Source organism: Lissotriton vulgaris, unplaced genomic scaffold, assembly GCF_964263255.1.
Source record: "Lissotriton vulgaris unplaced genomic scaffold, aLisVul1.2 SCAFFOLD_644, whole genome shotgun sequence".
Classification (NCBI taxonomy): domain Eukaryota; kingdom Metazoa; phylum Chordata; class Amphibia; order Caudata; family Salamandridae; genus Lissotriton; species Lissotriton vulgaris.
Genome location: NW_028242183.1, coordinates 271,007 through 294,985, shown reverse-complemented (window position 1 = coordinate 294,985; position 23,979 = coordinate 271,007). Strand labels below are relative to the sequence as shown.

At 49.1% G+C, this 23,979-nt stretch overlaps 1 long non-coding RNA gene across 1 annotated transcript; it reads left to right on the top strand.

Annotated features, from left to right (window-relative positions):
• The first annotated feature begins 20,245 nt into the window (after positions 1 to 20,245).
• Positions 20,246 to 22,843, top strand: LOC147669021 (uncharacterized). The gene is made up of 3 exons (XR_015303758.1): positions 20,246 to 20,387; positions 21,923 to 22,011; positions 22,477 to 22,843. It is a non-coding gene; the product is annotated as an uncharacterized LOC147669021 (long non-coding RNA).
• Positions 22,844 to 23,979: the final 1,136 nt, after the last annotated feature.

Genomic DNA, 23,979 nt, shown 5'->3' with positions numbered 1-23,979 from the left:
TAACCAGGGTTCACAGTTACATACATGTCGTGTCCCTCTAGAAGGGTGGAATGCTAACCCTGTCGGCAGAATTGGCGAGGGGTTAGTATTCCAATTCGTATGACACCTTACTCGACATGTTTTGATAAAGCGATACCAAAGATAGCATTTAACCGCGAGGATTATAATGCACTTAAGAGTATATGGTATGCGATATCATGGAACAGCTATTAGGACTTGGTTCCGCAAGCTGCAAACGGGCTCAGCTCATGCCAGAGCACCATCTCACACGATTCCAAGCACTCTGTCTTCAGGATTGTCAAGGCCTGCCATAGGAGTGACTGATAGGAATCTGTGTGTACATTTTAGGGTTAGATATAGGTATATTATATCTAAAGCAAAGGGTGATTACACCACCTTGCCCCAGCTGTCGTGCAGCCAGTTGTGTCAGATTTAGATGGCCATCCAGGGGTGGTATAATACATGCTTCAGCCCCTGGTAGGCCCTGGGTACACCTATGCCCTGAGTTACAGGGTCTGATAAGGTGGCCCAGTACCAATTGGAGAATGCACCTAAAGTACACATGTCAATTTAGTGAGAGAACAGCTAGGCTGTGGGTCTGATTGGCAGGCCCACAGCCAGAGAAAGTCGTAAACCAGTGAAACAAAAGCAAAAAATCTCGGTGATCATAGGATTGCAGACCCTGCTCTCCTACAGATTGCAGACGGGTGAGTAGATATTCCGGGAGGCCTAGATAGAGTACGTCGGCATAATCCAACCAGGAGCCAATCAAAGCCCGAACAATGATCCTCCTATGGGCATGTCAAAGAAGGGGAAGAAATGTCCTAAGAGTTTTCAGAAGGCCATAGCATTGGCCTACTACACTAAGAATATGGGGTTTTAGGGTGAGACCATTGTCGATTTTGACACCAAGATTTTTCACCACAGAAGTAGCCGACGATGGAGGATACATATCAGAAGGCCAAAAAACTGGAAAGTAGAACCTCTGTACTGACCTGTTTCTTGTTCACAATTTTGAATACATCTAATACATTTCTCTAGAGATGCAACATGAATGAAATTATTCACATAAACAACCATAGATGGCAAAATATTACCCAAAGGGAACCACAAATGTGGCACATGCCACGCCTGTGACCAAGCCATCACTAGTCAGTCTTGGACATATGGCAATAAATCAGGGCAACTACGAGAAATGACCAATTGCAGAACTGTGAATATTATCTACTTTACATTGTGCCCTTGCAACATAGGATATGTGGGCGAAACAGTGAGAGAACTACTTGAACACAAGTCGGCCATAAGAACAGGAAGAGTGAATGCCCCTATGGCTGCAGACTACAAACAATACCAGCACACAGAACAAGATATTCGATGGCTAATTCTGGAGCATATCCATGTCACATCTGGTATGGATATAACTAAATTCAGGAAAAAGCGAGAAATGTTTTGGATATATAATCTCGATACAGTCCGTCATGGACACAATGAGGAGACAATCTGGATAGTAACTGAGTAATAATATACTGCCCTTAGGCTCCCCGAAACTAGAACATTGTATTGGCCCATCTAGTCCCCTTTTTTAGGTTTTGCCTGGCGAAAGCTGCGCTCTGCGCAGCTTTTTCGCGCAGGCGAAAACCTAATGACTATGGTAGGGGAGACAGGAACGGCCCCCGTCTTCGATTGGCTAGCTCCATAAATGGAGGCTAGCCATTGGAAGACAGGCCTGTCCGTCAATGCCGGACCAGATTCGGGGGCGTTCCCGAGAATTTTTGGCTTTTGGCGACGTCACGCTACGTCAGCCAAAAGCCCTCGGGAACGCCCCCGAATCTGTTCTAGCATTGACGGCACTCGGCGCCCCTTCCACGAGTCCTAGGCTGCAGCTCAGGCCACCTTTTCCTGCGTCCCGCCGCCTCCGTCCGTCCCGCCGCAGCGGGGCCCTGCAGCAGCCTCGGGCACCAGCACTACCATGGCGGGCACTCTGCCGGGCTCCCGTGAGCTGAGGGAGCCCACTCCTCTGGAAACTTCGCCGCCCGCCTGCCTGAGCTAGAGACGGGCCGCTGCGCTGCCCGCGGCGACCCGGAAGTGACTAGCCGGCCGGCCAATCCTAGCGCGGCCGGCCGGAAGTGCCCGCCCCCCCCCTCCCCCCCGCAGCCCGGGGGAAGAAGGAAGACGGCGGCCCAGGAGAAGAATTATGGCGGCCCACGAGGGGCTCCCGTGGCCTGAAGGGAGCCCCGGGAGAAGCGGAGGACGTTGCCGGTCTCCCATGCTGAAGAGGGAGACCGGAGAAGTGCCCAAGCGATTGCAGCCGTCGCAAGGAGCCCCCGCCAGGACGGCAGCCCAGGAGAAGAAGTATGGCGGCCCACGCGGGGCTCCCGTGGCCTGGAGGGAGCCCCGGGAGAAGCGGAGGACGTTGCCAGTCTCCCATGCCGAAGAGGGAGACCGGAGAAGTGCCCAAGAGATTGCCGCCATCGCAAGGAGCCCCCGCCAGAGTGCCCGGTAAGTTAAATGGGCTACCGAGCACAGCAGCACCACCACCAGAGGCTTGGGGCTCGGAGCCGCACCATGGTGGACCTGGGCGGCTGCCCCAGGAGACACCTCTGCGAGCCCCTGCCGCCCCCCGCCCTGCTCTGCTGGGCCCTGCTGCTGCTCTGCGCCCCGGAGAGCTCCGCGCTGGCAGACTTCTCAGTTAAGACCCTCTCTGCTTCCCAGCCTGTCCTCTCCCAGCCTGCCCTCTCCCAGCCTGTCCTCTCCCAGCCTGCCCTCTCCCAGCCTGCCCTCTCCCAGCCTGTCCTCTCGCAGCCTGTCCTCTCGCAGCCTGTCCTCTCACAGCCTGTCCTCTCGCAGCCTGCCCTCTCCCAGCCTGCCCTCTCCCAGCCTGCCCACTCCCAGCCTGCCCACTCCCAGCCTGCCCACTCCCAGCCTGTCCTCTTGCAGCCTGTCCTCTCCCGGCCTGCCCACTCCCAGCCTGCCTTTCTCCCAGCCTGTCCCCTCCCTGCCCTTTCCCAGCCTGTCCTCTTCCAGCCTGTCCCCTCCATGACCTTTCCCAGCCTGTCCTCTCCCAGCTTGTCCACTTCCAGCCTTCCCTCTCCCAACCTGCCCTCTCCCAGCCTGTCCCCTCCCTGCCCTCCCCCAGCCTGCCCTCTCCCAGCCTGTCCCCTCCCTGCCCTCTCCCAGCCTGTCCTCTCCCTGCCTGTTGTCGTGTCCCGGCGGCAGCAGGCAAGAGCGTGCACTGTGTCCCCGAAGTAACAGCCCTAAAGCAAGCAAGAAGTACGCCCCCCTCCCACCAATCCCTGTTAGGTAGTGGAAACTGTCCATGTGAGCTAATGGGGCTCGGAGCCAAACCATGGTGGACCTGGGCGGCTGCCCCAGGAGACACCTCTGCGAGCCCCTGCCGCCCCCCGCCCTGCTCTGCTGGGCCCTGCTGCTGCCCTGCGCCCCGGAGAGCTCCGCGCTGGCAGACTACTCAGTTAAGACCCTCTCTGCTTCCCAGCCTGTCCTCTCCCAGCCTGCCCTCTCCCAGCCTGTCCTCTCCCAGCCTGCCCTCTCCCAGCCTGCCCTCTCCCAGCCTGTGCTCTCCCAGCCTGTCCTCTCGCAGCCTGTTCTCTTGCAGCCTGTCCACTCCCAGCCTGCCCACTCCCAGCCTGCCCTCTCCCAGCCTGCCCTCTCCCAGCCTGCCCTCTCCCAGCCTGTCCACTCCCAGCCTGCCCACTCCCAGCCTGCCCACTCCCAGCCTGTCCTCTCCCGGCCTGTCCTCTCGCAGCCTGTCCTCTCGCGGCCTGCCCACTCCCAGCCTGCAATCTCCCAGCCTGTCCCCTCCCTGCCCTTTCCCAGCCTGTCCACTTCCAGCCTGCCCTCTCCCAGCCTGTCCCCTCCATGACCGTTCCCAGCCTGTCCTCTCCCAGCTTGTCCACTTCCAGCCTGCCCTCTCCCAACCTGCCCTCTCCCAACCTGCCCTCTCCCAGCCTGTCCCCTACCTGCCCTCTCCCAGCCTGTCCCCTCCCTGCCCTCTGCCAGCCTGTCCTCTCCCTGCCTGTTGTCGTGTTCCGGCGGCAGCAGGCAGCAGGCAAGAGCGTGCACTGCGTCCCCGAAGTAACAGCCCTAAAGCAAGCAAGAAGTACGCCCCCCTCCCACCAATCCTTGTTAGGTAGTGGAAACTGTCCAAACTGGGGTGCAGACAGCCCCTCTCACCTTTCGGCCTGGTACCACTGCACCAGCCGCACTACTTCCCTACTGACCGTTCTCCACTTCAGCCCCGTCTAAATTACAATTCCTGCTTTTGACCCTTTTGCCTGCTTGTGCTTGTTTTCGTGACCCTGTTGCCTGCTTGTGCCTCCGTGTGCCCCTGTTGCCTGCTTGTGCCTCCGTTTTCGTGCCCCTGTCGCCTGCTTGTGCCTCAGTTTTCGTGCCCCTGTCGCCTGCTTGTGCCTCAGTTTTCGTGCCCCTGTCGCCTGCTTGTGCCTCCGTTTGCCCCTGTTGCCTGCTTGTGCCTCTGCGTGCCCCTGTTGCCTGCTTGTGCCTCCGTGTGCCCCTGTTGCCTGCTTTTGCCTCCGTGTGCCCCTGTTGCCTGCTTGTGCCTCCGTGTGCCCCTGTTGCCTGCTTGTGCCTCCGTGTGCCCCTGTTGCCTGCTTGTGCTGTGTGGGTGTGTGTGGAAGGCTCTGTGTGGGTGTGTGGAGGGCTCTGTGTGGCTGTGTGTGTGGGGAGCTTTGTGTGGCTGTGTGTGTGGGGGGCTGTGTGTGTGTGTTTGGGGGGCTCTGTGTGGCTGTGTGTGAGGGGGGCTCTGTGTGTGTTTGTGTGTGTCATTTGCGAGAGATAAAGCTAGTGGCATTGTAAATGACAATGCCATTTATTTATGTTAAAAAAAAACATAAATAAAAATAATGTCAAGCGCAATGCCAATAGCTCTAACTTTAACAAAGGCAAAACCATTGCATTGTAAATGCTTGTTCTTTTTTCCAACTCTTTAGGAATCATTTATGACATTTAAACCAATTGACTTTTTAGAACTTGTAGCTTCGGATAGAATCTGGACATTCCTAAATGCATATGCTGCTCGTTTTTTTTTTTTAAATGAACGTATTTTCATATTCTCGAGTACATTCATTGGCGCCATAATGCACGAGTTTACCACTTTGTTAGAGAGTCCCTCTTTGATGCCTATTACAGCAGTAATACTCTGCAGCAAGGTTAGTCCTTCAACTATGTTCCCTTTCACTCAGCTACCTCATTAGGCGCTTTCCAGCTGTCATGAATTCTAGCCGATTCCTTTTAGATTTTAGAACTTGTAGCTTCGGACAGAATCTGGACATTCCTAAAAGCATATGCGGCTCGGTTTATTTTTAGGTTTCGACCTGGCGAGGGGCAAAGCCCCTCCCAGATCGAAAACTATTGTCTACAGTAGGGATGTTTGGACCGCCTCTGTCTATCATTGGCTAGCTCCATAAATGGAGGCTAGCCATTGGGAGACAGAGGCTGTCAATCGCGCTTTCTCCAGAAAACGTGATTCGGGGGCGTTTCTGGTGCTTTTTTTAAGCCCCGCCCCTTTGTCCCGGGCCGCGCTGCGATTGGCTGCCGGCCCGGGACACCCCCGTGACGTCATTCCCGGGCCGCGCTGTGATTGGCTGCCGGCCGGGACACCCCTGTGACGTCAGCCAATCACAGCGCGGCCCGGGACCTGACTTGTTTAACGATGCTTTCTCTGCTGTGGTTCTCTACCAAGTGAGAAGTGGGCCGTGTCAGAATGTAGACACTCCAGAGGCTGGTTCTTGAAGAGCCTTTCCCTCCTGTAATCCTCGCTTGCAAAGAGTGATTGGGCAATTTAACTTGTCAGAATAGGTTGAGGCCGATCTTTTAAGCAGTCTTATCCCCCCACCAGGCTGTTCAAATGCCCTGCAGCCACACTGTCGGAGTATAGCTTTATCTTGCTAAGCACTATATCGGTATTTCTCTATATACCCACTGAAAAATTGCTAGAGTTGACCTGAAGTGTGGGGATATCCCCTGCGTGCTTTTATCTACAATTGAAAAGGCTGATTGGCGTTGAACTGATGGTTTTCTTTAGGCCATTACCACGTTTGTAATCCAAGTTTGTGCCGAGATATATCGGTGCTTGTCTTAAGTACTTCGGAACAAAGCCTTCCAGGAGCTGTTTGTTGGCAAGCAAGCTGCTCGACACTCTCTCTTTCTTACACACGCACTCTGAGGCGATCATTCACACACGTGCACAAACGTCTCTTTCACGCGCAAACTCCCGCTCAGACAGTCATAAAGACACACTAACACACACTCTTTCATTGTTTCTCCCTCTCTCTTTGTTTCGCCGTCTCTCTCACTATTTCCCATGGTCATTCTTTCTTTGTTCCTTTCTCTCTATATGTCACATCATTGCTTATTTCTCTCTCTTTCACACAAACATACACACACTCGTTCCCACTCTTCCCCTTGCTCTGCCTTCCACTTTCTCTGCCTTCCACTTTCTCTCTTGCGATCTCTTTCCTCCTAGACCGTTTCTGCCTTTCGTAGTCTCTATCTACACTGTCTCTTCACGCTGTTCGCCCCTGACTCTGGGATTTGCTGGCTCGCGGTGTAAAATGTGCTCGCCTGCCCAGCCGTGTTTCTCCAGCACTTGCCAAGGAGAGTTTGGCAGTATGCAAATGACATTTCATCTCCGAATCCGTGTTGCACCCATCTTGCACTTTCAGATACTTTCAGATACTCGGTAAGAATTGCAAATGAGAAGCTCGGCTCCTCTTTTCCTCTCCAGTACAGATGCTCCCCACAGCCCTACCAACCCAACTCTGTTTGGATTCCAGTGTCACTTCTATCATTAACACACAACTCGGGCACCAAAATAGACACAAGCTCTTCCCTACGCAATTCATTAATTCGTTTTGTTTTCACCACGATAATAATAAATACTCAATGTTGGTCATGCTAAAAGCATTTTCAACTAACTACTGTTTAAAGCAGACCACATCAACGTAGTGCTGTTCGTGGAAAGCGAGGGCAGCTGAGAGGGTGCTGCAAAAGATGCTCTGGGTTAGCGAAGAACATACTCCAGGCTACTTTAAGAGGGGCGAGGATGGGAGAGAGGATGTCTCAGCAGCATTGACACCAGTGTTTCTAACTTTAGAGAGGGCAGGGTAATGACCCCCCCCCCCTCCGACTGTACTTTTCTGGCATCAGATTTCTGTGTTGGCTTCTTTCTATCTCTGTCTCCCGTTTGGCACTGTACAAAATGTTCTCATAAAATATTGATGGTTTGAACAGTATTTTTTTAATTTCCTAAACGATGCTGGTCTTGTTAGATATTTATTGTGTAATCATTAATTTTACTAGGAAGGCTTGAATCAAATATATTTAATTCATTTTTAGGTTGTATATGTTTGTATCTTACACATTCTCACCTCTATGTATCATGTACTATCTTTTGTGATTTTTACATCGGAATAAAGATTTATGACTGGTCCCATTTTGTACGACTTAATTCTTCCATATGCCAATAGCGTGGCTGGGCAGCCAGACGAGATTACGGTGTGTGTATCCTGCTTTTCAATACATTTGAAGCCCTGCGAACGCCGCAGGAATCGTGGACCGAGGGGGGGCTAGGACTACAACTCCCAGACTGCCCGGCACCTGTTGCGTCACTCCTGCCACCTGAGGCGCATAAATCATCGCCGGCGCTGCGTCTCAACCACGCTTTCCTTTTGCAGAATTGGCCGACGCGAATTGTGAGCTCAGACTAAAATATTGTCTTTTGATACTCCAGTTTGCTGACATGGGGGCGACTGAAGAATGCAAACCGGAACCAGGCGCCGCCGTTCTTCATAGTTGCAGGTAACATTACATGGAGAACTTAAAATCTGCGGGGTAACAAACCTCACATTGGTTGTCGAGGTATCCATGGACGTGTGTGATAAATTGCACGTTGGCCTCGTCTCATGCACACACTGTCCCGTGGAGTAGGGTGACCAACTATCATTGGTGCAAATTCAGGACGGCGAGTGTAAAAATTCAGGACAAAGGTTCAAAATTCAGGACACAAATTCAGGACAGGAGGTCAAAATTCAGGACAAAACTTCAGGACAAAAGGTAAGTTTTACAGGCACATCCGAGGTTGCGCAATAGTATATAAGTAAGCCCAGCCATTTCCAAACATATTTAACCATTTGCAAACCTATCCATCATGTATCCTTTCATCTATCATTTCACTCATCCATCCCTTCATCCATCCTTTCACTCATCCATCCATTATCCATCCACCCTTTCACCCCATCCATCTGCACACTTATCCATCCACTCTTAATCCCATCCATCCATTCACTCATCCATTCAGCCATTTACCCTTTCACCAATCCAGCCATCCTTTCACTTACTAATCCTTCCACCCATCCACTCTTTTAGTCATCCATCCATCCTCCCTTTCTCTCTCCATCGACCCTTTCACTTAGCCATCCTTCCTTCCATCCATCCACCCATCCATCCATCTACTCATCCACTCATGAATCCATCCATTGCCCCTATCACTCATCCATCCATCATTTCACTCCTTCACACATCTATTCATCCTTTTGTCCATCTACCCTCCATTTCACTCTTCTCATCCATCCTTACACCCACCCTTTCACTCATATGTCCATTCATTCACCCTTGCACTTATCAATCCATCAATCCAGCCATCATTTCACTCATCCACCCACTCACCCACAATCCACCCACCCACCCATCACCCACCCACCCATCCACCGACCCCCCCATCCACTCATCCATCCTTCCACCCACCTACCATCCACCCACCCACTCATCCATCCTTTCACCCACCCACTCATCATCCATCCATCCTTTCACCCACCCACTCATCATCCATCCATCCTTTCACCCACCCACTCATCATCCATCCATCCTTTCACCCACCCACTCATCATCCATTCTTTCACGCACCCACTCTCCTTCCATCCATCCTTTCACCCACCCAACCATCCTTCCCCTCATCACCTAACCATCCTTCCCCTCATCACCTAACCATCCTTCCCCTCATCACCTAACCATCCTTCCCCTCATCATCCATCCATCCATCCATCCATCCATCCATCCTGCCCCTCATCATCCATCCATCCTGCCCCTCATCATCCATCCATCCTGCCCCTCATCATCCATCCTCCCCCTCATCATCATCCATCCATCCATCCATCCATCCATCCTTCCCCTCATCATCCTTCCATCCTTCCATCCTTTGTAAATGTAAATAAATGTAAATTGATACTTGTAAGGCGCACTACTCACCCGCCCACCCACCGATCCATCCATCGTTCCCCTCCATCCTTCCCCTCATCCATCCATCCTTCCCCTCATCCATCCATTCTTCCTTCCCCTCATCCATCCATCCTTCCCCTCATCCATCCATCCTTCCCCTCATCCATCCATCCATCCCATCCATTTATCCTTCCCCTCATCCATCCATCCTTCCCCTCCATCCTTTCCCTCATCCATCTTTCCCCTCATCCATCATTCAGCTACCCTTCCACCCATACATCCAGCTATTTACATTTTCTCTCATCCATCCTTCCCCTCACTCATCAATCCATTCATCCTCTCATATTATCCATTTATTCAATCTTTCATTCATCCATTCACCAATTCATCCAGCCATCCACCCATCCTTTCACTTACTTACTCGCACACCTTTCCATATTAATTTTGAGCTGAGCCCTTTTGAGAAGAGGCCCATCAAGAATTTAACCCTCGCTGCAGGAGCCATTCCAGGACTTGGACAGAAGCCACCCAGGGCAGAGACAGGATCCACCACAGGGGGAGAGGAGCCATCACAGGCGGGGTGGGTGGGGGGGGAGACAGGAGTCACCACAGGGGGGAACAGGAGCCATCGCAGGGGGGAACAGGAGCCATCGCAGGCGGGGAGAGGGGGGGCAGGAGCCATCACAAGAGGGGGGAACAGGATCCACCAGGGTGGGCATGCAGTATTCTAGAATCATCTTGGGCTTCTCGCCCCCTCCTGCACAAGACAACGAGCAGACAGGCTCTCTGTCCAAAATGCCATCCCCCACTGTGATGTACAGTACTTACAGGAGACACTCTAAGAGAACTGATTGAACTGATTGTCCTCCATACTTTGTTAGTCAGTGTGGGTACGATTGTGCCATTTCTTTATTTTATTATATTATAGACTGCACGAGGTTTGCTTACAATTTAGTGACACCACGTGCTTCCTCGGTGTAATCTGGCCGAGTCTAGGATGTTTGGGGCCCTGGGTAGAAATGGAATGTGTGAGCCCCCCTCTAAAGAGCAGAGACATGACACATTCAGGGCTGTTTGCATGTGAATAGATTTCGCTGCCCCTGAACCGGCAGCCCCTCCCTCTCAGTCACCTTCGAAGCACCTCTTAACAGGTCATCAAGGGCTGGAGGTGTGAGGGTAGCCATCCCGCTGTGCCTGTCCAATGCTGCGGGGCATCTGAGGAGCTTTGGTGCAGCATCGGAGTGAAGAAAAGAGGTGGGGGCAAGCTGTGCCGGCTTTAGGGTGGAGCAACCGGTGTCCTGTTAAAATTACGGACAAATGGCGTCCGTTAAAGAATCCTTCACGGACAACGGACAGACGGTCGAATTCACGGACTGTCCGTGAAATTTACGGACGGTTGGTCACCCTACCGTGGAGGGGCTCGCCCTCCTGGGGTGGGGAGAAGCATGATGGCCATATTAGCCATTAACTCATGTACTTCGAAGTCCTTATGAAATGTACCTGGTTCTTTTGGAAAGTACTCTTGGGTAAAGTTCGCGCTATATAAAAATGCATTAAATAAATCAATCAGGCCTTGGTCATCGTTGCTTCAAAATGTAAGTGCAGACCGGACTCACGAGGCAGCACTGGCCTTTTATAGTTTGTGTCTTTTTCCCTCGAGACTTTTACAGCTGTAAAGTTCTTGGTTTTTTTTTGCATCCATTTCACGGGGTAGCTGTATTTTGTTCGGTGTTCTCTGCACCGTTCTCGTTTTTTTTTCTGGACGAAAGTGAAAGCCTACCGTGCTTGTTTACAGTAGCCTTGTTTTATGTTTCCAATGCGTTGTTTTGTTGTTTATTTAATTAATGTGCCTGGCCGCCGCGCTGACTACCACGGTGCCCGGTTTTATAATTTTTATGTTCATGTAACCTCAGACTCTCCGCGCACCTTTACATCTCCCCGGAAACCACAGGACACACTCTGCTCTTTTGCAAGACCCCTCTCCGGACTGCGATATAGCAAATGTCTCTTAACCATTGCGACTTTTTTTTTTTTTTTTTTTTTTACACTTGAAGGAAGATAATCGTTTTCACAGCCTTCAAATTCGGACCACCGTTAGTGAAGTGTTAATAGGAGGGCTCGAACGCACCTCTCAATTTATTTCATAATGATATAGCCTTCCCTTCACCGAGTCACACCTACAGCAGTGAAAAGTTTATTTGTCACCTTATGCTTGCCTACCAAACTGTTTAGGAATGCGCACGCGTCCACACAGCTCCTCCACAACAACCAAATAATTCTGAATAAATCCGGCTTTCATGTTAGTTAAAAAAACTGTCAGCTCTCGGATGGGTGACAGCCGATTAAATCGGTTTTCTTCATTTAGATATGCAGGCTTACAAGAATATTTAAAGAATGTGAATTTAGCACTAAGCTTTTACTAAAAAAAAAAAGTGGACGGCTACTCTCTCCACATAGCTGTTTTTGGTGTATTCTCTATTAGAAGCTTAAACAAAACCCACAATCGGAATGAGGCCTTCTGATTTTTAAGTCAAATGAAACATTCCTTTGTATTCATGTGGGCGGGATTCTTTCTTTTGACAAACCTTTCTGTCCTGTTCCATAGGGGTTCATGGTGATAATTGGCTAGAACTCCTGCTCTTCAGGCAATGCCAACGAAGATAGCGTAATGTGTTAGACTGACACTACAAAGCACGAGCATTCCCTCAACAAACAAACTCTGATCCAAAGAGCTGGTTTAAAACTTTTACAGGGATACACTCCCGGCGTTGTACTTGCCTGTAGGGCAATAACGCAGTGACCAAAGGGCTGGTTTCATAGGTCCGCATATTGTCTGTTGTTTTTGTCTGTGAATGTGTTCTATGGTCTGTTGGGCCAGTTTTTAGTGGTGATTTCCCTGATGTTAAAACAAACATTTCCTGCTACAGACCTGCAGTCTTTCATACCTTGTTAATCACTTATACACCCACCTCCTTCTTTAACTCCCTGTTTTCTTCTCCTGTACTGATCTGCTGCTCTCTTCCACCCGCTTCCTTCCGTAACTCCCTGTTCTCTTCTCCCGTGCTAATCTTCTGCTCTCTTCTTCCCGCCGCCTCCTTTAACTCCCTGTTCTGTTCTCCCGTGCTAATCAGTGGCGTAACGAAACTTGAGGGGGCCCCCCTGCAAACTACAGGGAGGGGGCCCCCCCTCCCATTCTCCGTGACAGTCTAGAGCTCTCAGGCCAGCGACCCGCCATACTGCAGGAGATGCAGGGCTATTGTTACGCCACTGTCACCAATGTAGCCGTTGTAAGTAACACTGGATGGTGGAGTTCACAGTTGGGCTTAGTCTGCCCGCAGGTTATCATAGGTGGTGGTCTATTCATTACAGGGTCCCTACCATCAGCAGGCCGGGGAAGTTTGCCCAATTTTAGGTTGGTTTCCTGATGCAGACTCCTGTCATGATATACAACATCGGGTCCACTCATCGTTCAGTTTTGACAAAAGTGCATCCACTGCTCCTTCTCGTTTCCGTTTTAAAACATTAGACAATGCGACAATGCAGTATTTCAAAAGCAGATGTAACTACAAAGAGCAAATTCTTATAATACATTTTTATTAGCAGACAATAGCAAACTTAAGAGGCATTGCATAGCTTCATACACACTCTGACCCCAATTCCATCACAGTCTCTCTGTCAGTCAGTTTCTCTCTTTCAGTCAGTAAGTCTCTCTCAGTCAGTCAGTCTATCTCTCTCTGTCATTCAATATCTCTGTCAGTCTCTGTCAGTCTCTCTGTTAGTTAGTCCGTCAGTCTGTCAGTCTCTCTATCTCTCTCTCTTTCTGTCAGTCAGTCTATCTCTGTTAGTCAGTCAGTCTCTCTTAGTCAGTCTCTCTCAGTTTTTCAGTCTCTCTCTCTCTCCTTCGGTCAGTCAGTCTCTCTCTGTCAGTCTCTCTCTTTCTGTCAGTCAGTCTCTCCCTTTCTGTCTGTCAGTCTCTCTGTCAGCCTGTCTCTCTCTCTCTGTCAGTCTCACCCTCTCTGTCAGTCAGTCTCTCCCTTTCTGTCTGTCAGTCTCTGTCAGTCAGCCTGTCTCTCTCTCTGTCAGTCAGTCTCTCTCTCTCTGTCAATCTCTCAGTCTCTGTCAGTCAGTCTCTCTCTCTCGGTCAGTCTCCCTCAGTCAGTCATTTTCTCTCTACCTCAGTCAGTCAGTCTCTCTCTCTGTCAGTCGGTCTCTCTCCGTCAGTCAGTCTCTATCTCTCTCTCTCTCTGTAAGTCTCTCTCTGTCAATCTCTCTCTCTGTCAGTCTCTCTCTCAGTCTGTCTCTCTCGCAGTCAATCAGTCTCTCTCTGTCAGTCTCTCTCTCTGTCAGTCTCTCTCTCAGTCTGTCTCTCTCGCAGTCAATCAGTCTCTCTCTGTCAGTCTCTGCCTCTCTCTATCATCCTGTCTCTCTCTCTGTCAGTCAGTATCTATCTACCTTAGTCAGTCAGGCAGTCTCTGTCAGTCAGTCTCTCTCTGTCAGTCAGTCAGTCAGTCTCTCTCTCTCAGTCAGTCTCTCTCCCAGTCAGTCTCTCAGCCAGTCAGTCTCTCAGCCAGTCAGTATTCAGTCTCTGAGTCAGTCAGTCAGTCTCCCTGCTCTCTCTCCACTCTCTCTCTCTCTACTCTGTCCACTCTATCTCCAATGGGTCACTCTCTCTCCACTGTCTGTCTCTCCAATCTCTCGCCACTGTCTCTCCAATCTCTCTCTCTCCACTCTCTCTCTACTGTCTCTCCACTCTCTCTCCAATCTATCTCCAGTCTCTCTACAACTTCTCCACTCTCTCTCCAACCTCTCCTCTCTCTCTCTACTCTGTCTCTATCCACTTTCTGTCTCTCCACTCTCACTCTCTCTGACCAATCTCTCCACTCTCTCTCCACTTTGTCTCTCCACTCTCTCCATCTACTCTCTCTACACTGTCTCTCTCCAGACTCCACTCTCTCTCAACTCTCTCTCTACTCTATCTCCACTATCTCTCTCTTTAGTGTCTCTCTCCACTTTCTCTCCACTCTCACTCCACTCTCTCTCTCTCCACTGTCTCTCCCCGTCTCTCCACTCTCTCGCTCTCCCTCCACTCTCTACTCTCTCACTCCCTCCGGTCTCTCTCCACTCTCTCTCTCCCTCCACTCTCCCGCCACTCTCTCTCCACTGTTTCCCTCCGCTCTCTCTCTACACTCTCTCCACTCTCTCTCTTGCCACTCTCTCTTGCCACTCTCTCTTGCCACTGTCTCTCCACTGTCTCTCCACTGTCTCTCCAGTGTCTCTCCAGTGTCTCTCTCCAGTGTCTCTCCCCACTCTCCCCACTCTCCCCACTCTCGCCCCTCTCTCTCCACTCTCTCTCCACTCTCCCTCCACTCTCTTTCTCCTTACTCTCTCTCCACTGTCTCTCGCTCCACTCTCTCTCTACTCTCTCCACTCTCTCTTTCCCCACTGTCTCTCCACTCTCTCTCTCAACTCTCTCTCCGCTCTCTCTCTCCACTGTCTCTCCACTCTCCCTCCCCACTCTCTCTCCACTCTCTCTTCACTGTCTCTCTCCACTCTCTCTCTCCAGTCTCCCCACTCCTTCCACTCTGTCTCTTCACTCTCTCTCTCTCCACTGTCTCTCTCCACTTTCTGTCTCTCCACTTACCTCTCTCTCTCTCTCGCTCTCTGGGGGGAGCATGGTTAAATTACCGGCAAGGTATGCAGGCCATTATGTTGAACCCTTGTTCTGGTTAATTATAATGTTGCGTAAATATGATAATTTTAGGACGTTAATCACCTTGACATAAACCATTGCTTGCTAAATGAGATAATAGACATTTCAATATATATGTCATTCAGGCATGTGATTCATTTTTGAACACTCACTTTTTGTAAAACCCTTAATAAATATAACTATCAAAAGCAATGTTGAGTAACGGTGACTCAAAAGGCAGAATTGTTCTTATATAAATAACTTTTTGAAAGCACACTGTTGTCTGGAAACATTTTAAATTCGTAACCACAATACAATACCTCACAAATATCTATGTATTCTCAGATGGAAAATCACTGATGGGAAATCTATCTGGCTACCTACTAATGTTTTCACACGGGTCAGTTACAGAGCATGAGATTTACATTCCAAAAATACATTCCAATAACCGGTTGCAGGATTGCAGTGTTCCCCCAGGAACACATCAGGTGTCAAAAAAACAATATGGTAGCTACTACATCTAGCAGAAACTCTTTGCAATCGGCCAACGGGGATTTTCACTAGGGTTGTGAAAAGGCACCATCAGGGTTCAATCAATGCAGAGCAGGGAGCATGGAGGCCACGGGCTCTAAAACACACACAAATTAAGCTTGTATTAATTATTCTACTTTGTCGAAAGTCACGTGCATGCGCTACATAGCTCAAGGTTAGGGGTGGTCAAGACACCAACTGTAAAACCTTTACCACACCGGGGTTTTTCAACTGCAGCTACCAGGGTATTTTGAAATGTTTTACTTATGCAGGAGATTGTAATGCGTGAGCAGACCACCGTGGCCGCCCATCAAATACTAACTCCACACAATTCTGCGATGCCAAATAAAAGATTCAGGTGGAACTGAAGTCCACAGAAAAGCATCCTCGAACCGTGAACCCCTAGTTCATCTGCCATACCAGCACGGCAAAAGTACAACTTCGCTCTCTTGAGGCCTGGGTGAGGCTCTTTGCAATTTTTGAATTAAAACATGTTTTCTAATAAATTCATTCACGAAGCGTATACTGGCTCACACACGTATAAAAAATGTATGGCAAAAGGCATTAAAAACTAGAAAACTTTTGAAATGTAAGCATTTTTTTTCTTTTGTGTTATTCTTTAAAGAATAAACATCTGCAAGAGTGCGTGGAAAGGGCGCGCCTCTGGAGTAAATCATGAAATAAACACATTAAAAGGGTGAATCCGCCTCAACGCCAGTCACCGCATGATTCCTCGGGATCTAAAGCCCTGGACTTTGTGAATTACATCATAGAGATGTGTTTCTAGATTAGAAAAACACTGAATGTTTGCACATTCTGCACGCTATCTCCTCTCGTGTGCATCCCGGCCCTGCCCCAGCCCTACCAGCAGCAGTGCAGACAACCCTGGGGGCAGAGCCCCCCTCTCCAGGAGCCCCCTCTTACTGGTGCCACGCTCAGCAAATACAACCCGAAACCTGTGCCACCAGCAGCCAACGCAAACCGGGATCCAGACGGCCCCTGGGGAGAACCCCCTCACACGTGGCACCAGCAGCCTTCAACCGCCACCAACACCCCCTCCTGGAAACCCTGGCTGGCACCTGAGCAACCCCCAGTCCCCCCCCCCCCCCTCCCCCTGACACCCCCCCCCCCCCCCCCCGCATCCTGTCAGCAGCGGCCTGCTGCACCCCTTCCCTTCTCCCCTGTCCACTCCATCACTGGGAGGACCCTCCAGCAGCAGGGAAGTCGCCACGCTGCCCGGACTTCCTCAAAGCTCAGAGTTCACCGGTTTGAATGGACTCCGTCACTCTGAGCCCTGCCCTGCCAGTGCTAAAACTAGGGAAATTTCTATACCACCTGCCACCAATGACCAGGGCCGGCTCTAGGCATGTGCAAGCTGTGCACCTGCACAGGGCCACCAAACCCCAGGGGCCACCACGCCAATATATATCCTTAATATATTAATCCTCTGAGGATGGATACATATTTGCGTGGTGGCCCCTGGCAGGGATTTGGCGGCCTCCGGCTCTGTTCCACTTCTAAACTCCCTGACCCCCTCCCCTCTTTACTGGCCTGCGCGCTCCACCCCACCCGGACCCCCTCTTCCGGGCCCCCTACCTACGCTCCCTGCCCTGGGCCACCATGAGCCTAGAGCCGGCCCTGCAATGACCAATGCAGCCTGCGCTCTGCCCTGAGGCTGAGTGCACCATTGCGGGCACTGACAGGCAGGCAGGGCAGGCTTCCTTTAAGGACTCTCCCCAATACCCCCCCCCCCCCTCCACTCCTATCGTGATACGATACAAAATGACATTAAAGCTTTGAAATATGGGTGAAATTTACAACACAATTAGACATCGGGGAGACCTGTTTGGCCACAAGACGACATTCTTAACACGGTCTTTAAAGGCTCATGGCGGTGCCAGACGACATTCATCTTGTCTTATTAGGAGAGCCTAGGACTGCCAGCCAAGTGCCTAGAGGCGAAACAGTCCTCACTGCAAGATTTAAAGTAGGGGTGGGTTTCTGCAAAATTCTGTTCTCACCATACGTTCACTCACAACCTCGGGCCACACTACTACAGATCTCTCTCTTGTTGTGGTTGATGTAGGAACCGTTTATTGTAAAACCTCTGCTAACTTGAAATTCTTATATTCATTACCACTAGCTTTCAGTTGCTTTTTAAATGAAAGGTGTTAAGATTAGTCCAACTGGGTTGTTCTATCTTTATAGGCCTCGGAAGACAGAAAGATGATATTGCACTTAAGTGTTAGGGTGGGGTGACTGCTGTAGGCGCATCATGAACCCACCAGGCTAACCGTCTATCTAACACAGATAGATGCAAATAAGGATTTCATTATCATTGATCCGTCCGACACCGAGTCCTGACTGAGCAGGACACACACACACACACACACACAACATACATACTCACTCACCTTAGGCCTGGATTACGGCCTGCAGCTAAGGCGAGCGGGGCGGGCACACTGCACTGGGCAGCAGTACTTGAAGTTGCCACCAGAGACCAGAGGGCTGCCTAGTACTAGTGCGTACTACTCTTTAGTACCACGGCGGCCGCACCCGTTCTGGTCCGGTTCTTCTTGCTTCTTTGTTCTTCTAAAGTCACGCGCTGCAGCCTGCACACACTACAATCCGGCTGCGCATGACAAAATTGGCACCCTGGTCACGAGGCGAGCACCCCCCACCCAAAAGACCGCGGCACCGCGGCACGCAGACGCACCTTGATAGGCTGATACTCAACTGCGCGCCGCCACCGGCCACGACCACGCCCACGAGCACGGACCATTTATTTATTTCATTTTTAAATTATGTTGTGACGACAAAGAGCCGTCCTACCCAGCACAGTGCGCGTGCGCCAACTATTTTATTAATTTAAAGGCTCGGGCAGGCCGGCAGGGAGTGCAGTGCGCACGTACGGCATGCACCACCACCATAGAGTTTAAAAAAAATAGTGTCATGCACTGTGTCACCGTCAGTGGCAGGTGCGTGCACTGTTTGGCCTGGCTTAGCTAACGAAGTTCCTTCCTGACTGTCAGTGCTGAGAGTGAGGGGGCCCCTGGCTGGAGCGTGCGGCCCCCCTGCTGCCTGCGATGCACCTCTAATGTTTAAATAGAGGCAGTACGGGCCGGCCGGCCCTCGTGGTGTGCTGGCTGGCTGGGGGCCTGCCGAGACGTGAGACGTGAGGGCGGGGCCCCTTGGAGCGTGTGAGGGGGCCCTTAAAGCGTGCGTGGGGGCCCTGGGCCTGCGGTGGGGGGTGGGGGGAGACTGTGTTCATTCATTTAACCCACTACTGTCTGTTATCGCCTAAGCCCAATGCTGCATTGCTTGCAGCCGTCTTCTTCCCTGCGGAGACTAGTGAGGCCAGGGGGGCCCCTGACCCCCCCTTGACCCGTGGGGCCCCCCCCGCACTGCAGGGCCTGCGGGGGCCTGTGTTACGCCCCTGGTGCTAATCTGCTGCTCTCTTCCACCTCGCCCCTTCTCTAACTCCCTGTTCTCTTCTGCTGATCTGCTGCTCTCTTCCACCTCGCCTCCTTCTCTAACTCCCTGTTCTATTCCCTTCTCCTGTGCTGATCTGCTGCTCTCTTTCACCCCACCTTCTTCGCTAACTCCCTGTTCTCTTCTCCCATGCTGATCTGCTGTTCTCTTCCATCCTCCTCCTTTTCTAACTTCCTGTTCTCTTCACTTGTGCTGATCTGCTGCTCTATTCCACTGCCTCCTTCTTTAACTCTGTTCTTTTCTCCTGTGCTGATCGATCTGCTGCTCTCTTCCACCCCACCTTCTTTAACTCACTGTTCTCTTCTCTTCTCCTGTGCTGATCTGCTGCTCTCTTCCACCGCCTCCTTCTCTAACTCCCTGTTTTCTTCTCCTGTGCTGATCTGTTGTTCTCTTTCACCCACCTCTTTCTCTAACTCCATGTTCTCTTCTCCCGTACTGATCTGCTGCTCTCTTCCACTGCGTCCTTCTTTAACTCCCTGTTCTCTTCGTCTGTGCTGATCTGCTGCTCTCTTCCACATACATCCTTCTCTAACCGCACACACACATACATACAGCCATGCACACACAACCACACCACGCGCCCAATCTCGCGCCCACGTCTATCTATCTCCCTCACTCGTCTATCCATCACCCCCACTCGTCTATCTATCGCCCCACCGCAGCATCACTCAGGGGCACCACAACATCACTGAACACCACAGCATCAATCTGTGCAACCATTCAACAGCTGGTTCAAATATGTTCTCTCAATGTTTCAAGCTTTATTACAAATGTCACGAAAAAGATGTTAATATTTCACTTCTGTTCTTGGATTTTCATCACAATAAAATACACTGAACATAATCTTCACAATAGGTATTTATAAAAGTTTAAGCTATTACCATTACAAATTACATTAACTTTTATTTAAGTATTAATTATTTAAAAAAATTAAAAGCCATTATTTGTAATATCAATACATCTAAGTCACGTAAATACAAAACATATTGCATTACAAATACTATAGGTGTCACGTTTACAAAAGTTAAAACTATTGGCATTGTAAATGACAAAGCTATTAATTTCGCTATTTTCAAAACCAACACATAAATCAACAAGCATTTACAATGCAACGGTTTCGCATTTGGAAAAGTTAGAGCTATTGGCAATGTAAATGACAATGCCATTTATTTATCTGTTTTCAAAACCAACACATAAATACAAATGTTATTTACAATGCCAATAGCTCAAACTTTTCCAAAGGCGAAACCGTTGCATTGTAAATGCTTGTTTAAATGAGCTACCTCATTAGGCGCTGCCCAGCTGTCAAGAATTCTAGCCGATTCCTCAGGCTTTTTAAGCCGCCTACATCCGGGACTGTATCTAGTCGCGGCGTTACTGGGGAGCGTTGGTGTGGTTACGAGGCTCATCAGCCCGTGTACAGGTATGTGAAACAGATAGCCGATTACGATTCTTTGCTTACTAGTTTTAGCAGCAGGCTATTGGCGCATTCATTTAGCCTCACGTCCTCTCTTTCCGAGTGTTTCGTGTCTCGCCTTCCCTTTAAATGTATGCTTGCTTTAAATATGGAGCACGCACAGGACATTACTGAAGCTCTCTATTAGCGTGTTCCCTGGTTTGAGGGCGTACACCTTAGCCTTCTGCAATGCCCTATTCTGAATCTCTGCGCAAACGTCTGGTTTATCACACTGTGGGGCATATTATCAAGGGGGTTTATCTCCGCTTTTTTGGCTTTAAAAGCCAAGAAAGCGGAGATAAAATTATCTCCCTATTACCTAGCTGCCGCTAACACCAGTTAGTGACAGCTAGTAGGAGATAGCGACCATCTTGGGCCCCACTTTGCATGTCAGTGATATTTATCACTAATGAGATGCAAAGTGGGCGTGCCAAGATGTTAGCGACTGGAAACAGTCCCTAACATCGCTATCTCCTATTACCAACTTTTGGAGATATTCACGCTAAGCGCGAATATCTCCAAAAGCTAACACCTGCCCTGAGCAGTTCTTAGCCATGTTATCCAATGGGAGGTGGATAACATGGCTAAGAGCATTTGCTCGATAGTGCATGAATATCGCTGACTTTTCAGCGATATTCATGCATTGCGGCCGTTTTTTATCGCATTTGCGATAAACCTTGCTAATAGCAAGGTTTATCTGCGATAAAAATCGCCGATGTGCGGCGATAATTTTTGTCTCTAAACAAGTTAGAGACAAAAATTATCGCTAGTTGTTGGTAATATGCCCCTGTGTTATTAATTAGAGACACTCATCTTATTACCGGTGCATGATGTATTACCATCCTGCTCGAACTTTATGTTGCACCAGCAAACGTCTGCTTTATCACACGGTGTTATTAATTAGAGACACTCATCGTATTACCGGTGCATGATGTATTTCCATCCTGCACAAACTCTATGTTGCACCAGCATTTGGGAACTATCGTCATCCCGATATTGGCTGCTACTGTACATAAAATGGTTCACCATCGCCATTTGTGACTTAAACTCTGGACCTAATCACGTGTCTTTCTTCGTGCCTCAGTGGAATCGTATAGCACTAATCATATATATGTTAACCTCTGTTTTTACCCACGCAGGCTATCACAATTTTACATTACACATTACAAAGAAGTAGCATTAATAATACACATCGAATTCGGCAGCAGTAATCTATAGGTAAGGGGACCCTCAGTGACCTTTGCCAAAAATAGGGAATCAAAATAACTTTACTTATTCCCACGAGATCGATATCTAACATATGCTATACTCTATCTTAGATATCGAATAACTCATAAGCACACCTTATGTCAAGTATCGACCGCCTCCCTGTGATGATCATGTAAGCTGACATCTGGAGAGCTCTTACAACTATTAATAGGTAGTACTCTACCCTTTACCTCTTATCAATAGTTCTTCATTCTATAGAACGTAGTCTTAATTATGTCTATCCCATTTTCTAGACTACTACGTAGCAGAATAAATCATCCCTTCTTTGGACATCGCATACCTACTATTTGGACTCAAAAACGCGACTCCCTTTTTATACTAAGTAGGTATTTCTCGATAAGAACATTGCTAGGTGGAGGGCCTGTGATTCACTTTTCCCTTTTACCTTCTCTGACTTTGCACATGCATGAGGAGAAACTCTGAGTTCCTTTTCCTTTCTCTATAAACTGAACCAAAGGATATCTTTTCTACCCGGGTGCAACCTGGACAAACTATGGCGCATCTATATAGTCACTTTAATTACTCCGGGGCAGATTTATGAATGCCTTGCGCCGCCGGTGCGTCATTTTTAACATGGGAAAAAGTGACGCACCGGTGGCGCAAGTCCTTCATAAATCTGCCCCTCCGTTCTTACAGTCTCACTACAGGCACCGTTATGCGAGCCGGATACTTAGCATAGCAGCACTAAATCAAAGATAAACGGAAATTCATGATGTTTTGTTACTAGGATGCAACAGACAATGTCAAATCAATATGTAAATTTATTACATATCTTTTTAAATTTCAGATATAAAGGACCCCCTGATTTTAATTATGTTTGTATTAGTCTGTGTCTAATGTTGGCCCTGATGAAGGTGATATTACCAGGTTCACCGAAACGTACGTAGGCCATATACACCTGAGACCCGTGTATAACAAGATCACAAGAAGAGAGAAACCTAAGAATAAGTGACTTATGAACTTTGATGCTATCAAAGATGAAAACATTGGACACTTAAATTGCAAAGAACCAATTGGGATCTCAGATGTACTGTTGTCTCTTGTATGTACTTTTTTGCACTATGTCACAATTGAGAGTATGTTAGACTAGGAATGAATGTTGAAGAATGCATGAGGTTTTTTTGATAGTGTTTTTTTCGTTGTGGGGTCCGAATTCATTTTCTTTCACTTGCTAAAAATGTTTTTTTCACTAAAATATTTATAAAGTATGAAAAAAATGAGGCGATTTCCAGTTAGCGTTGGGCAGCAGAAAAAGAGGACCTCTGATTTTATCAGAGTTACATCTAAGCTGATTCAATTGGAACCAAGAAAAAACAGCTGCGAGGCAGCTCATGATGTTGTCGCCTGAAAAGTCTATGTTCTTATCGCAAGTAAATAAAAGCTGCGTATCATCGGCATAAGAGATAATCTGGGCTCCATAGGGCTCGACCAAAGCAGCCAAGGGGGACATATATATATTAAAAAGAGTTGGACTTAGGATCGAAGTCTATGTTCTTATCGCAAGTAAATAAAAGCTGCGTATCATCGGCATAAGAGATAATCTGGGCTCCATAGGGCTCGACCAAAGCAGCCAAGGGGGACATATATATATATTAAAAAGAGTTGGACTTAGGATCGATCCCTGAGGGACCCCAACCTCCAGCGGTGGAATAGAGCTGTGAACGGGGGAGCCCAGGTTGATTGTTGGCGGCCAGATAAATAGGACTCGAACCAGCTGAATACTGTCCCTCTCATACCGATCACCTGGAGTCTTAAAAGAAGACGGTTGTGGGGGACGGTATCAAATGCCGCAGAAAGGTCGAGTAAAACCAGCATCGCCTTCCCTCCGTTGTCCAGAGCCTCCTTAATGGACTCAGTGACTTCAAGCAGAGCCGTCTCGGTGCTCAGATTAGAGCGGAACCCAGATTGAGTGTTATGAAGGATATCATGGGTTTCAAGAAAATTCGAGAGGGAAGTATGGACATGTTTTTCCACAATCTTGGCAAAAGCAGGGAGCAGCGAGATAGGTCTATAACTGGAATGGGCAAGGGGATCCAAATTAGGTTTTTTGAGTAAGGGAAGAATATGAGCCTTTTTCCATGCACTAGGAACAATGCCAGTTTTAAGAGAGGAGTTGAGTACAGGATTAATAATGGGATTGATGATATGTGCCATCTTGGCAAGAAACTTCGCAGGGCTTGGATCCGACGGGGAGCCGGACTTTAACTTTAATAATAGTTCCAATGATACTTGTAGGGAAAGTGGAGGAAAAATCGAGAGTGAATGGCTCTCGGGAAGGGAAGAAGGTGCA